Source organism: Jaculus jaculus, chromosome 8 (assembly GCF_020740685.1).
Source record: "Jaculus jaculus isolate mJacJac1 chromosome 8, mJacJac1.mat.Y.cur, whole genome shotgun sequence".
NCBI classification, from domain to species: Eukaryota; Metazoa; Chordata; class Mammalia; order Rodentia; family Dipodidae; genus Jaculus; species Jaculus jaculus.
The window spans coordinates 107,944,848-107,961,545 of record NC_059109.1 but is presented as its reverse complement, the minus strand read 5'-3'; positions in this window follow the sequence as shown (position 1 = coordinate 107,961,545).

The following is a 16,698-nucleotide window of genomic DNA, read 5'->3' as shown; positions in this document are numbered from 1 at the left end:
GTTTCAGCCTGGGGCAGTTTGCACACCTCCTCTGGGCTGGACCGAGGCCTCTGGGCCTGACCAGCAGACAAAGAGCAGTGTGGATTTTCTCTAACGCTCTCATCTGAAGCTGGCTGTCCCGTAGTCCTTCCCCCCCGCCCACTCCACTGCGTCAGCCCCCACGTGCGTCCGTGTTGTCTCTGACGCTGCTTGAAAACAGAGAGACGTAGAAAAAGGGACTTCCTTAGTGGCTGTCTCGACTGACCTCACCTTTCGTTTGGCAGCACTTTCTGCTCTCAGGGTTTACTTGATGGCGTGGCTGGCAATGATATGGCTTTCTGACACATACTTTCTGGTAGAGACCGTGTGTGTAGCCTGGGGCTGGTACTGGTGAAAGGGAAGAGATTTATTTGAAGTGAGGAAGACGGGGGTTTGCAGCCTGCCATCTGCCACGTCTTCACTGATGGTCCTGCCCTTAGGTCAGTCCCTAGAGAAGATTTTTTTTCCCCCAGAAAAATCTATCCTTGGGGACCTAGACGTTGTTGTGTTGTGTAAGCCATGGTGATGACCTGTGCTCTCGGGACATTCTTGTTGAACACATACGCCTTTGGCGGTGCTTCTGCTCTCAGTCTCCCCCAAACTGCTGCTCCTGCAGTGGCCAGCCATAGGAGCCCCCTGGGGGCACAGTGGGGGCTGTGCTGTGAGAGAGGGCCCTCTTCTGCAGGCAGCACAGGGTGACAGCACAGGGCGCCGGGCTCGGTGTGTCTTCCACGGCCCTTCCTCCTTGACGGGTCTAATCCTCAGGCAGCTGGTATTTAGTGGGCAAGGGGAAGGTGGGAAGTAGAGTCTCACTGAATGTTACTAGGGAGAGAGGGAGAGTGGAAGGATGTGTAGCAGTCATGGTAACACTTAGGTAGCTGGCTTTGTTCCTCAGGGGTCCTCCCCTGCCACACAGGTGCCTGCCGCAGCAGTATTAAATAGGTTGTCGTGACCTCATTGCATTTCTCACGTTGTAAAGGTTCTCTGATATCTTTGATGTGATAGCCCAAGATGCCGACGGCCACCAGGAGCAAAAGGAGGTTGAGGTCTTGCTCAAGTCCTCATCCCACAGCACATAAAATGCAGGTGCTTGGGCTCTGAGATGTGGATTTCTATTACAGCTCCCCTTAATCGTCAAGGCAGGGAACATCCCTGTCCTGATATGAAGACAGCAGAAAGGCTACATCCAGCAGTGGCTGGCCATATTCCTCACTAAGACTCACTCTGGGGCTCTTTGTCATTGGAATGTCCACAGCAATGACATCAACTAAATCCTGCAGAACTGGTCCATGAATCTAGGCCCTGAGTAAAGATTGAATGTTACCTGTTCTTCTACATTGTGTGCCAGTTTGAAGATCAGCAACCATAATGCCCATAGCGAGCTGGGCACAAGGCTGTCCCTGCAGGATAGGGACCATTCTGAAAGTCACCAGTGGGGCTTGACAAGAATGTGTCATTTCATACATGAGTCTGTAATACAAAGATTGTTTTCTGCTTAAAAAAAATTTCATGGCCTGTACTTAAGCCACATGTCATAATATTATGATATGTATGTGGGAAAATGATAGAACAACTACTTTCTATGTACTATTTCCTTCACAGGAAAATGCAGCTGTAATTGACTACTGTCCTCATTATGTATAGTAGAGTTCTAACTCCCTCAACCTGTCACTTACTGGCCAGTTTGTGTGCTTTGACACATATCTTCCCATTTTTATTATTCTTTACCTCTCTGTATTTTAATGATCATTTCAACACAGACGTGCACTGGTTTTCTTATGTGGCTCTTCTTGCTTAGCTTTGTGCAGTCTAGGTCCATGTGTTCTGTGACAAATGACCTTCCTGCCACGCACACTTTCTTTGTAATACTGGTCATTGCTGTGTAGCACAGGTTGGAACGGAACTTGTGATCTTTCCCCCTTAGCCTCTCAAATGCTGGGGTTACAGGTGTGCACCCCCTTCACTAGACATGTGGAGGTCTATAGGCAGTAACATTTAAGGATTCAAATCCTGGTAATGGATGATTAATTCCTTGAGTGGCACTCCTGTGCTCTGATTTCTCTGGAATTTTCCAGCCATTTTCTCTTTAAAAATCTCATAAAAGTTCATGGTTTAAAGGGCACTCAAAAGGGCCAGTAGCACACAGTCTGCCCATGGCCTATGGTCCTGTGATTGTGAATTTATGGGGGACAAGGGTGGAATGTGGTGATTTGATTCAGGTGTCCCATTAAACTCATATGTTCTGAATGCTAGGTCCCCAGCTGATGTCAGTTTGAGAACTGGAGCCTCCTGAAGGAGGTGCGCTGTTGGGTGTGGCCTTATGGGTATTATAGTCAGCTTCCCCTTGCCAGTGTTTGGCTCAACCTTCCACTGCTGTTGTCCACCTGATGTTGGCCAGGAAGTGATGTTCAGCCTCTGCTCATGCCATCATTTTCCCTGCCATCATGGGGCTTCTGAGTTTGTGAGCCAAAACAAACCCTGTCCTCCCCTCCCACAAGCTCCCACAGGTGCTTTGTGCCAGCGGTGCAAAAGCTAACTGCAGCAGTTAAATTGGCACACCTCATTAGCATGACTCCATCGAAAGGGGAAGGCAACATTCCCGCTACACACATCCTGTTGAACATCATCGAACAAGGAGGCAGTCCTCTTTCAGTGACATAACACATTCTGCAGATAATGTGATCTATGGTGCCCAGGAAGGAGGACAGGGAGACCCCTCCCTGCCCCTGGCATCTACACAGGAGTGGGAAGAAATGCTTGTAAACCCACCCACCTCATCTCCTCTAACCGTGCCCCAGCAGGGTCTGTATAGGCATCTGGCAGGTCTGTTTTTAGTTTTGAGGAACTCACATGCAGTTTTAAAATTCTGTCATCTGCTGATGGACAGTGGTTGACTGCATAACTCAGCTTCCATGAATAGCACTGTAATAAACCTGGCAGTGCAGATGTCTACATGGACATCGTGATGCCCTTCACCTTGGGTATGTGCCCCATAGTTTGATGACTGGGTAAATACAGTAGTCCTATTTTTAATATTTAGAGGAACCTGCACAGTGTATAAAAGTCTAGCATCTGTCACTTTGTGATGACCATTCTACTTGGGTAAGATGACATTGCTCCATGGCTGTCATTTGCATTTCCTTGATGATTAGTGATGATGACACTTTTTTCTTGCATGTTTTCCATTGAGAAATGTGAATTCTAATCCTTTGTTCATTTTCAGTGGCTCTTGAGCATTCTTATCCCACTGAAAAATGTTTGGGTGATGTGCCAAATGCTCTGCTTTGATCATTACAAAATACGTATGGGGTGAAAATGTCACAGTGCTTGTGCCCTGTGAATGCATACAATTGCTTTATGTCAAATGCAAATTAAATAAAACTTTTAAAAATCTCTTATTTGTTTATTATTTTTATATTTATTTATTTGAGAGGAAGAGGCATCACACACACACACAAAAAAAAAAAAAAAATGGAGAGAGAGAAAAAGAGAGAGAGAATGGGTGTGCCAGGGCTTCTAGCCATTGTAAGCAAGCTCCAGACACACGTGTCACCTTGTGCATCTGGCTTACATGGGTACTGGGGAATTGAACCTGGTCCTTAGGCTTTGCAAGCAAGTGCCTTAACTGCTAAGCCATCTCTCTTGCCCTAAATAATTTATAAAATATACTTTTGGTCTTGTCTTTCTAGGTAGTTCTCACTCTAATCCAGGCTGACCTGGAATTCACTATGTAGTCTCAGGGTGGCCTTGAACCCAAGGCAATTCTCCTACCTCTGCCTCACAAGTGCTGGGATTAAAGGTATGCATCACCACACCTGGCTTTTTGTGGTTATTTTTTGAGACATTGTCTCAGTCTGTAGTCCAGGCTGGCCTGGAATTCACTTTGTAGACTATATAGGCCAAGCTGGCCTCAGCATCAGACTACCAAGTGTTAGGTTTTAGGTGAACGCCACCCCACCACCATCATTTTGTATGGTGAGGACTTGCCTCCAGCCAGAACCACTGTAGAGCCACCAAGCCCAGCTACCGTGGAGCAGGGCATCTGCCTGCCGCTGACAGCCTGAGAACAAGGGAGCAAATTGGTCACCAGGGAAGATCAGTGCCACTGAAGGTAATGAAATACACTGACACTGGCAAAGTTAATTAAAGCTTTTACAAGAGTTCATTCAAGAAGAGTCATTGAGCCAAACCCCACAGAGCACAGAGAAATCAAAGAAAGCTACACTCTCCCAGGCTGGACATCTACATGAGTATTAATAAGCCATTTGTGATCAACACTGCTCCCTCTGCTTTTTTTTTTTTTTTTTTTTTTTTTTTTTTTTTTGAGGTAGGGTTTCACTCTAGTGCAGGCTGACCTGGAATTCGCTATGTAGTCTCAGGGTGGCCTAGAACTTGTGGTGATCCTTCTCCCTCTTCCTCCCTAGTGCTGGGATTAAAGGCATGAGCCACCATGCCCGGCTTTTTTTTTTTAAATTTATTTGAGAGGTACAGACAGAGAAAGAGACAGATATATATAGATATAGAAAGAATGGGCACACCAGGGCCTCCAGCCACTGCAAAGGAACTCCAGACGCATGCACCTCTTTATGCATCTGGCTAACGTGGGTCCTAGGGAATCGAGCCTCAAACTGGGGTCCTCAGGCTTCACAGGCAAGCACTTAACTGCTAAGCCATCTCTCCAACCCTCCCTCTGCTTTTTATGACTTCATTTGCAAAAGCAGAGTGTGAAATTCCTCATTCTCCATTCTGTAGAAAATGGCAACAAACATCTGGAAGACAATTGCTTTAAAAATAATTTAAAGATCAGCTTAGTTTTGGGTAGGGAGAAAGGAAATTGTGCAAAGAAGGATGGCTAGATGGGGTGGCTGCATGAATTCTCGTGATGCCACTCCCCAGGGACTTGGCCAGGAACCAAATCCCCTGGTAGTCCATGGACTTGCACAGGCACAGGGGGAAGCTACAAAGGCCACTGACTGAACTGAGCCAGCCTCTGAGGAGACACCACCCCCATCTCGAGAGACACCCACTCTGCAGATGGCCAGCAGGAGCCTGGGGATACATGAAGAGGCTAGTGCGCCTCCTTCAGGATAAACACGGGGTCCTTGTTCCAGTCAAATGTGTCAGGATTACTCCCAAAAGATGCCAACACTCTGGCTGCCATTTTAGGCCAGCCAGTCATTTCAAGGAGAGTTACACATCAAGGACCTGAGTGCAGATTTTCCAGTGTCTCCCACAGCATGGTCCTGAGCAGACAGTGGATATGGTCGTTTCGTAGCTGCTAAAAGGCATCAGCTAAAGCTTGGATACCTGGGTTCAGAGCCTGCAATGGCGACAGGTACTGCCAGGGAGCTAAGGAAACCTGCACAGGGCTCCAGTGAACAGGAACCACTGCTTCTCAAATAGCCCTGAAGTCAGAACAGGAGAACTGAGTCGGTCACTGAATCCCTGGCACAGAGGAGAGCCAGGAGCAGCAGAAGGACTTGGGGGTGGTTAGTGAGCTCCCTGTCTTTGGGGCACTTAGAACAGAACAAACCAGCCTCGAGCCGGCTGAACATGAGGGACATCAAGCCCAACTGAAGAAGCTTACTTTGAGATCAGCCCAAACGGCACGATAGATAGATTCATGGATGGAAAAGAATGAAGCAAATGTGAAGATAACTGTAGGGTGGGCATGTTGGCATGGGAAGGGGGACTAAAGAGTTCTTCCAACTTTTTGGAGAAGCTTAAATTTTTGTAAAATGAAATGCTGTGGGGAGAAAGTAAAGAGCCAGGTCCCCCGTGCATCCCTTCCAGCAGGACCAGAGGATCCCAGGATGTCAGACGAGAACCCAGACCATGCCCACTGGGACACTCCTGTGGTTGGGGGAACACCCACAGTGGACACCTGGACACTAGGGAATGTGGCTGGGGGGCATGGTGGGAAGGAGTGAAATCCATGGCCCAGTCACCCTCACAGAGGGCGTGACTCAAGATGGTTCTAGTGTGGCCCACAAGTTGCAGTCTGGAAATTTTACTCGAAAGCTGCAGAAAATGGTGGTGTATAAAGAAAACCCTGAGAAACATTCATCACCCTCAGTTCAATGTCAGCTTGGAACCAAATGGAAGACACCTCGGAGTTACAGGTGTCCACGGGAAGATACCCCTGTGCTTATTAACAAGGAGGTGGTCAGAAGCAGAGGTGATGAGGCAAGCTGTACTTACCTACTCCTTCTGGATAAAACACCCAACCGAAAGAGCTGACAGGAGCATGTGCCTCTGTAATCCAGTTTACCTAAAATGAACAGAAATGAAGGAAACTTCACATGGGAGATGGATAAGTCCAGCCCCAAGTGAACTCACAGTCTCCTCCCTTGCTCCGAGCATGAGATCTGGCTCCAGACAAGGGTCTACCCATGCAACATGAGGACCTGTGACCCTTAGAGATGTCCACATCCTACCCAGGAACCCATGAATATGCCAGTTCATGGGACAACAAGGATTATGTAGGTGTGGTTAAGCACTTTGAGAAGGGGAGAGTAGTCTGCATGGGGCTGGGAGGCTGATATGACCCACTAAGTCCTAAATGTGGAGAATTGTTTCAGCCCTGGACAGATGAGGCAGCAGCATCCAGGAGATGTCTCCTGTGGTGCCCGCCAGCCCCTGGAGCCCATCCTGAGCCTGCACCCACTGTGAGTGCCCAGAAGCTCCGTGCTTTGCTTGTCTCCTCTGTGTCCTCACCCTACAACTGGAGACAGCTCATGCCCAGGAAATCTAGCTGAGCGTAAGCATCGTTTAATACTGGGTTTTTCCCTCTAAGTCTCCCCAATTCTCTTCTCCTTCAGCTTCTCAACCCCTCCCCTACCCCACTCCAGGGGCCTGGCTGCTGTTGGGGACCAAGAAGGTCAACAGAAACAAGGGGAGCACAGGTTCTCGTTCAAATCCATGGGCGGGAGAGGAAAGGATGAAAGGAGCATGATTGATGAAGGGAGGAAGTTTTCTGCCCACACCCAGAATGGAAGCCCTTCACTCAGGTCCGTTGCAGCCACCATCCATCCCTTGTGCACCTCCACACCACCTGGTCACCCAGAATCACAGAGTGAGACGGGATATGGTCACCCCTCCTGAGCTCAGAGCACAGAGCCTGTGCTTACACTGCCTGTCATCTGACCCTGGCCCTGGCCCAGCACAACCTGGTGGGGCACAGATCATGTGCACTGGGTGAGCACAGTGTCCCTTACAGGAGTGAGCACCGGATCCTGTAGAGAGAGGGTTACACCTTTCCTCTTTGTGGGCCCATTGGAAGCAGATTATTTCCCAAAGGGGTCACAACACTGTCCATCCCACGTGTCTTCTTACTGTGCGACACTTAGACTGCCCTTCCAGAAATAATTTCTGTTTTCCCCCACTTGGAATCTGGGTGAGTCTGCGGCTATAGCAGAAGTGAAGCTAAGTAAGTTTCAGGGATAAGTAGTAAATGGTGATGGGCTTCCACCTGGTGCTCTTGGGGACAGAGGGAGCCCACCGCAGTGCTGTGAGGAAGACACGCAGTCTCCTGGGGGCAACATGAAGGAACCTTCTGCCAACAGCCAGTGTCGCCTCCTGATCTGAGAGTGACCTCAGACCCACCCTTAGGCCCTCCAGACTGACATGGCATGCCAGTGCTCATGGATGGAGACTGGCGTCGCCACCTTGTGTCCTGCGTCTCCAACCTTCCAGGGTGAGAGGATGACTGAGTGTGCACTAGGCAGAGACACCAGTAGATGCCCACACTGCCCAAGATGGCCAGATCCTCTGCCACAAAGGCCCAGACTGGAAGACTGAGGGTCTGAACCCTGACGGTTTATCTGTGGGCTCAATTTCAAGGTTTTTCGTACTTTAGGGAACCCCCTGTCTTACAGAGACCTATGTTCCCCAAGAGAGAGCCAGGATGCCGACATTCTGCCATCACTGTAGGGACCCAGGGACTGGAGCAAGTCCACGCACGGTGAGGGCGATGCCCACGCACTGGCCCAGGATGCAGCTGTCAGAAGTCCCAGGGACTCTGAGCAGAGCTTGGCAAGTGCAGTTAGGCAGGCAGCGACCTTAAGTCCCAGCTCCCGGGCATGGGGGAGAAGCTAGAAGGATCGCCTCAGCGCAGGACTGTGAACTAGGGTGGGCACCTTGACCAGACTTCGCGAAGCCAAGCTTCTTCTTACGTCACAGCGCCACCTCGTGCACACAGTTCTCCTCACAAGCTCTGCAGCTCTGGATGCGGAAATTGTACTGTGACCAGAGAAATACACAGGCAAAGGGGTGGGGGGGAGTCCTGTAGCCCCAGGAATCAAATAACCCGGGCTGACTTGCAGAAGGAAGCCGCAGCCTTCCAGCCCCCAAGCCCCCATCTCCCACCCCTCCTGGGTTTGAGTTCCTTTCACACATGGTTCTGTTCAGAGCATTTGTGCAGCTCTGAGGAAAGTCCTGGTCAGCACTGGCCACCCTCCTGGCTCTGCTTGCACACCAGGGACAGGGGCAACTGCAGGACGGGGAGCTCATGGGTCACTCGTTCCTGTGGATGCCTGGGGCCCAGGGGCCCGTGTGGTCAGTGTCTGCTCCTGGAGGAGGTCAGTGCTTAGGAGCCAGGAGCCAGGCCATGGTTCCATCTGCATCCTTCACTCTGCATAGCTCCAATTGACTTACTGGTAAACTTTACGTTGCCCCCCATCTCCCATACAGGGTCTTACCTGGGTGCAACCTATGGTCAGGCCTCTGTGGATTAGGCATGGTCTGGGAACACCGTGCATTCAACCTCCTGGACCTGGGCCTTCCCTGGGGGTAGCATACAGGCAGCCCCTAGGTACAAGATTGAACTGGGTAGATGTTTGAGGGGGGCCCTCACTGTGTGAGTACTGGTCCTGGCCAGTGAGGATCCTAAAATTGAATCCCTGATTACTGATCTTCTCTTGTTAGCCAGTGTTGAGTTGATCCAGTGATATTGGGCCTGAAGTTGGGGCACATTGTGCCTGATTCACCCTGGTACTGGACCTGACCTGAGGCCAACCTGTTAAGAGCACCTGAGTAGTAGACTAGAGGCCACGGTCTGCTTGGCTTTCTGGGACTAGGGCTGCCCTGGGATGCAACATCTGGTCAACCCACCTAGGTACTGGGCCTGGCTGAGAGTCAGCATGCACTCTGACTTCTAGGAATTAGCTCTCTTTGGGGACAGTGTGAGGTCAGCCTCCTGGGTATGAGGCCTTTCCTAGGAACAGCTTGTAGCCAGCCTCCTAGGTAGTGGTCCTGTGCGAGAAGACAATGTGCAGCTGTCCCCTGGACACTGGGACTACAATCAGGGCCAGTGTATGAGTGGCCCCGAGGAACGTGGCTTACACAGGCAGCAGCACAGGATCAGCCCCCTAAGTCCTGAATATACCACTGAACACTGAGCCTGAGCACTGGGCAGCCTGCGGTCAGCTCCCTGGATATGAATCCTCCCTTGGGAGCCAGTGGTCAGCCCTCGGAGTGCCCACCTGCACTGGGAGAGCAGTGTACATTGTGTCTCGGGGTATTGGATCTGAAATGGAGTCAGCTTGATATCAGCTCGGTGGGTAGCTGGTCTACTCTGTGTGGCACCATGTAGGCAGACCCCTGGGTACTGGGCCTGGTCCAGAGACAACATGAAATCACCCTAAGAGGGAGTATTGTGTAGGGGACCTTATTGGTATCATGTCTGGCCTGAGGGCAGTATGAGGGTGACTCCCTCATTAGTATGCCTGGCCTCATGAGGCTAGTAGGTACTGGGCCAACCTGGGGTCCTTGTGCTTGTGTGCCCTAAGTACTGGGGCCCATACTGGGGGCAGTGTGTTATCTTGTGATCAGTCCATAAATACTGTCCCTGAACAGAGGCCACATTTTGTCTGGTCCACTGGGTACCTGGCCTCCACTGGGTGCAGCATGCAGTCAGCCCCCAGGTATTGGGCTTTCCCTAGGGTCAGATAACAATACCCTTGTTACTGACCTGTGGTCAGTGTTGTCACCCCAGATGTATTGGGCCAACTTTGGGGTCAGCTTGCTATCAGCCTCAGAGTACCTGGCCAACCCTTGGGGACACTGTGTGGGTGGCTCCTGAGTATTGTGCCTGGCCTGAAATCATTGCTGCAGGTCCTGGGCCTACATTTGAGTGAAGCCTGGAGTTAGCTCACTTGTACGGGGCCTCAGTACATAGGGATGGTGCTTGGTAATTTTTCATTAAAAATCGTTGGGATGGAGTCAGTTTGAAACTGAGCCCTTGGATAATGAGTTTGTCCCAAGGCCAGCTTGTGATTGGCCTTCTTGTCTCTGCTCCTGGGCTGATGTCAGCATGTGGGTGCATCCTGAGTACTGGGTCTGACCTGGGCGCAGCCTGTGTACTGGGCCTGCTGTTGTGTGACTTTTTCAGAGGAGATGTGAACAAATGTCGTCTGTTCAATCCATAAGGCACTGACAACACACCGAAGCAAGGATTCCACACAAGTTGAGCCTAGTGAACCAACGAGTTTATATGAGTCACTTACAGGAGTGTGGGTGAAAATTTACTTAGAAGGATATGGGTGACTCAAAGCAGTTACGTCACCATAAATCCCACAGCAGCGTGAGGGACCCCATGAGAGCTGCACACCTGTCCCTCCCTGTGTAACATGCAGCAGCTTAGCAGTCAGTGGCCCCCCTGCAATTGTTTACTGCGTATCTAACCTTGCAGAGGGGACTCGTGGGTCTCTTCAATGCCAGAAGCACCCTAAACCTTTGAAGTTTCATTGACTTCCTACACCTTGCGTGTGTGTAAGCTGGGCCGTCTCTTTCCAGTTTGCATTTCGCCTGAATTAGTGGGACAGAGTCTAACCCTGAACCTAGAGCTCAACAACGTAGCTGGGCCAGGCTAGCCAGCAGGCTGCAGAGCTCTCTCGGCCTCTCCGCGCTGGGACGGCAAGCGCACACCACTACGCGCAGCCTTTTCATTCCAGATGGGGAGCCAAACTCAGGTCCTCACGCCTGCGTGCGAAGTCCTTTGTCAACCGAGCCATCTCCCTAGCCCCATATCCTGGGTCTTATGAGCCTCCCTCCCGCTACAAGAGGGAATGTTTCACTTCAAGAGAAGTTCCTAAAACACGCCTGCTCTGGGGACAGCGTGCGGTTGACTCCTGAGTTCTGGGCTGCACTAAGATCAGCAGGTGCTCAGCTCCCTAGGAGCTGGGCCTGCGCTGGAGAAGATGTCACACAGTCTTCTTGTTACTGGGCCTGCCCTGAGATCAGCATGCCGTAGAGCCCCTACATAAATGCAGTCAACCCACCGGGTACTGGACCTTCCCTGGGGCCTGGGTACAGGTTAGCCATCTGGGTACTGGGTATGCCCCGAGGTCAGTGTGCAATGGGCCCTTTGTCTACTGAACCTGACATGGAGCCAGCCTGCTCGCAGCTCCTTGAGTACGTGGCCGTCCCAGGGGGCAGTCTGCACGTGCTCCCCTGAGGATTGGACCTGGCCTGAGTGTTAGAATGCAGGCTATCTCCTTCATACTGGGCCTGTCCTGGAGGGAGGCATGAGGCCGTCCGTTAGGTACTGGACCTGACCCAGCCCCGTGTGGTCAGCTTTCTTGGTAGTTGCCTGAGGGGAAGCATGGGAACTTGGCCAGAACTGGCCAGAACATGAGCGTAGCTCCTGGGGACAGAACTTATACCGAGAGCCGCGTGCCGTGTGGCCCACGAGTACAAGGCCTGCTCTAGAGGTCTCATGGGCAAGGGGGATGGGTCCTGCTTACTGTGAGGTCACTGTGGTGTGGGGCCTGCACTTGGGAGCAGGGTGTGAGCAGCCCCATGTGTACTGATCAACGTCTGATAAGCTCCCTTGGTACAGGGCCTGCCATGGGGCAGTGTGTGGTTGGTCCTGTTGAACGATGCTATGCTCTGGGCAAGACTGGCTGTTGCCCTCTTCAGCTCTCAGCAGGTGTGATACTAGCAAGAACCCTGAACAGAGCTCAGCTTATCAATGTTCTGTCATGGATAGGTGTGGTGCACATGAGGCCCTGCTTCTCCCACAGCATAAAACAGGCAGTTAACTGCTGCTGGGGGGAGGGGCTCAGGAGGCTCTGCCTTTCTTAGGGAATATATGAGCAGTTAACTGTTGCTGAAGGGAGCAACTCACGAGGTGTCCTCGCTTTGAGGGTATATGTGCCATTCGTGGTTGCTGGGAGAAAGAGACATTATCTTCGGTGTTGTGGCCACTTACAAGGTGCCCGCGATCCTTTAAATAACTCCTGTTTGATTTCCTGTAAGTAACCCTCATCATACTCATTGGTTCCCCCCATTAGGTTTTGGTGGAGTCATTTCTTTGGTCTGTAATTAGTGATCATCTGGAGTGAATAGATGTCTGGTTGCCTAGCCAGGAAAAATTTACAAAACCACTTCCTGGGTACTGAGCCTGCCTAGATGGCAATGTGCTTGTTGTCCATTGGCACTGCCCCTGCACTGGGGCGGTGAGGGAGTGGGCTCCTGTGCACTGAGCCTAACCTTCAGTAGAGCATCAGGCCTTCCCTTGGATCCTGGGCTGAATCAGGTAGAAACATGAGGGCACCCAGTATGTACTAGAATTTACCTGGGCCAACCTGTGCTTGTTCCATTGATATTGGGTAAATCTTTGGGGCCAGAGTCTGTGATTACCTTAGTACTGACTCTCTGAACTGGGTGGCCCCCAGAACACTGGGCCTGCCCTAGGGACCAAAATACCAGTGGCTCCCTGACACTTGAGTGTTACCTGGGAGAAGTATGCCAACATCCTCCTGGGTACTCATCATGTGGACAGTGCCCTGGCTACTGGTCTTGTCCTGATTTCATTATGTGAGAACAGCCTGAGAAGTGGACCTGCCCTGAGCCAGCATTGTGGGGCATCTTGGACCCTAAACAGGCTCTAGGGCATTATATTGGGAATCCTGGGATCTGAACCTGCTCTAGGGCATCATTTGGGGAATCCTAGACTCTGAACCTGCTCTAGGGCATCATTCAGGGGTATCCTGGGCTCTGAACCTGCTCTAGGGCATCATGTGGGGGTATCCTGGGCCCTGAACCTGCTCTATGCTCAACATTCTGGGGTATCCTGGGCCCTGAACCTGCTCCAGGGAATCATTTTGTGGGTATTTTAGGCCCTGCACCTCCTCAGCATGTCAGCATGTGGGTGACACCCTTGAGTTCAGGGCTTGCCCCTGCCCAACACCTTGTGGGGTGTCCAAGCACTCAGTCCCCTACCAAGCACATTGTGGACCATTTTATACAATGCCCTGACCACCTCACTGTAGAGTCCCCTTAAAATTTTTTTTGTTTATTTTTATTTATTTATTTCACAGTGAGAGGAGAGAGAGAGAGAGAGAGAGAGAGAGAGAGAGAGAGAGAGAGAGAGAGAGAATGGGCACGTCAGGACCTCCAGCCACTGCAAATGAACTCAAGATGCATGCACCCCCTGTGCATCTGGCTAACGTGGGTCCTGGGGGACTGAACCTCAAACTGGAGTCCTTAGGTTTCACAGGCAAGCGCTTAACCGCTAAGCCATCTCTCCAGCCCTATACAGTGCCTCTTAAGGGAGGGAAGAGTGGTATGTCTTTGTTCTTTAGCAGAAGGGTCCTGCTAGATGGGACTCTTATTATCTTCCTGCAGTTCAGCACATCTTGTCTCCATGCAGGGCCAAAGATGCAAGTCAGATCTCATTCTTTTGACACACACACACTCTCTCTCTCACACACACTCTCTTTCTTTCTCTCTCACACACACCCTAAAGAAACAAATGAGTGAACGAATGAACAATCAAACAAAAAACATGTAATAGAGGAGATGAGAAAGAAAGAAGGAAGGATAGAAAGAGAGAAAGAAAGGAAAACAATGTAAAAAAAAAAAAGACATCTCTACCAGGATGGAATAGCCTTCCCTTTGATGACTCCACAAAGTCATGCTGCCGCCTTTTAATCTGTAACTACCCTTTCATAGTAGTATTTTAATCTTAAGGAGGTGCTTCCTCTTTGACATTGAATTTCAGAATCCAAGGAAGGGTGTAAGTCGTGATATAGTCGTCCCTTCCCTTAATTGTGGACACAGGAGGTGAGGGCAGAAGCCGATTTTAAAGGAAGGGATAGTGTAAACCTTCATCCTCAGATCTGCTGGTCAAAGAGGTCATAGAACATGTCTGGAGACAGAAAATGCCAAGTGTTTGAATCATCTACCTATCACCCCAATACCCCTGCTCCCCGAGACCTTTCCCTTTTGGAAAATGGGGAATGCTCTTTTGTTTGAGACAGGCAGCTTTTCTCCCATTTCCCCCAGCTTGGGCTTGAGTACAACTATGTCCTCCTACAATGTCAGCTTTCTGGTGTTTGGGTGAGGCAGTGGGTAGCAGGAACTCCAGGATCCTGAAACCTTGAGTCCTGCAGTTTCACTTCTGGGCCTTCCAGCTACTGATTTTGAGACAGGGTGCATCCTCAGTGACATTCAAGACCCAGAAAGCGGGCTCTTGGGTCTGCAAACACTGCTGGAGTGAAATCCGCTGCCTTCAGCTATGTCTTTGTTTTGGATTCTTTCTTTATCTTGCTTGTGCTGAAGTGTGGTGATATGTAGATATATGTACATATTTTTATCTCTTTGTTCTATTGAATCTTTATTTTTTATATTTTATTTATTTATTAGAGAGAGAGAGAGAATGAATGGGTGTGTCAGGGCTTCTAGCCACTGCCAGTGAATTCCAGATGCCTGTGCCACCTTGTGCATCTGGCTTATGTGGGTACTGGGGATTCAAACCTGGGTCCTCAGGCTCTGCAGACAAGTGCCTTAGCTACTATGTGATCTCTTCAGCCCTCTATTGAACCTTTTATTAATATAGAATATCCTGTGACTTCTTGTATAATTTCCACCCATTTTTTTGTTTGGTATATGCTGTACCACTAATCCTGTGATCATGGAGACTCCATTTAACATTCAAAATGATGGCACTCAATCAACAACGATGTAGCTTTTCAGGAATATTGAAAACCTTATTCTAACCAACCTAATGCCTCTCAGTTGCTGATATCACAATTAGATTTGTGTATACTGTCTGGTAGCAATAACTAATAAATTTGAAATATTAGTGTCATAGATTATGCCTTGAGAAATCCAAGCAATGTCACAGAGCTTCATTACATGGTTTGTACACACATGTGTGGGTGTGTGTGTCCTTGTGTGCTCAGCACAAGTGTGAGTACCACAAGGTTTAGCTAGGAAGCCCTTCACAGTCCCCAAAGCTCAGCTTTGCTCTTCTGCATGATTTTTATCATAGTGCAAAAGTTTTAGTCCTACTGAAACATGAGGGAGCAGTTCTGCTCTTGGTGAGCTCAGCTGGGACAGATTGTTACATAGGGAGCAGCAAAGAGATGTCCCCCAGAGCTCTTGGCAGTCCACAAGGTGGGCATATGAGGAGTGCATGCTTTACTGCATGGGAATCAGCACGACAGCAAAGAAAGAAATAGTAGACTTTAGTACAAGTAGTAAAGCATCCATTAACGTGGATGGGAGCCCCTGAAAAGTGGGAAACTATCTGAAGGCTGAATTCAGGGGTTTTAAAAGTATGCTGGATTGTCTCTACTTATAACTGTGTTCTAAGTATAAAAGTGTCCTAAGATGATTGATTGCCCATTAAAGGTTTCTCATTAAAGAACAAGGTGATGGGCTGGAGAGGTGGCTTAGCAGTTAAGTGCTTGCCTGTGAAGCCTAAGGACCCCGGTTCGAGGCTTGATTCCCCAGATGCACAAGGGGGTGCATGCATCTGGAGTTCATTTGCAGGGGCTGAAGGCCCTGGTACGCCCATTCTCTTGCTCCCTATCTGCCTCTTCCTCTCTCTCTGTGTCTGTCACTCTCAAATAAATAAATAAAAATAAACAACAAAAAAAATTTAAAGAACAAGGTGAGCTACCCAGCAGGGACACCATGACTTATAACTTCCCCCAGCAGATGACAAGCTTTCTGGTGAACACCCAGAGCCCTGAACTCCCAGAGTCCTGAACTATTAGGGAGTCCTCCAGACCTTATCAGGAAAGGATCAACAATGATGATGTGGTGATGATGATGAAGATGAAGGTGATGATGATGATGATTACTCTTTTCCTTTCCAAGGCCATGGCCTGCTCAGAAAATCACACATTCAGTGAGAAAATGGCAGCCTGGCCATTTGTATGTGAGTTGAATAACTCAGAGGGGGATGCTGGGCTGCAGAGCTTCTTGTCTGCTTTCCCCTCCCCCTTCTTTTGAAGTGGACGCTCAGAGTGTGGCCAGAAGTGCCTGCACACCAGTGTCCACTTCCCAGGACCCTTAACTTGCAGCCAGCACTCACCAAGTATACACTGAAAGACTGCACTCAGCATGGGGTGGATGGGCCTATGTACATGTCTGTGCACACACAAGTGTACATGTATCCATCCATACCCATGTGTACATACATACCGCTGTACTCATAACACATGCACACACGTGTGTGTGTGCCTCTTTGTGTGTAAGCATGATGTTGGATCCCCTGGCCTGACAAAGTCTGGGGTCCTGAAACAGTAAACACCTCACGGCATGAGAACTGCTCTGCAATTTGTCTTGCCAACACTGTGGATTTAGAAATAAATAAAAGGATTTCAAATGTAAGGACATGTCCGTCACCCTGGAGCATCAGGCACAGCACATGGGGGGGGGGTGGAC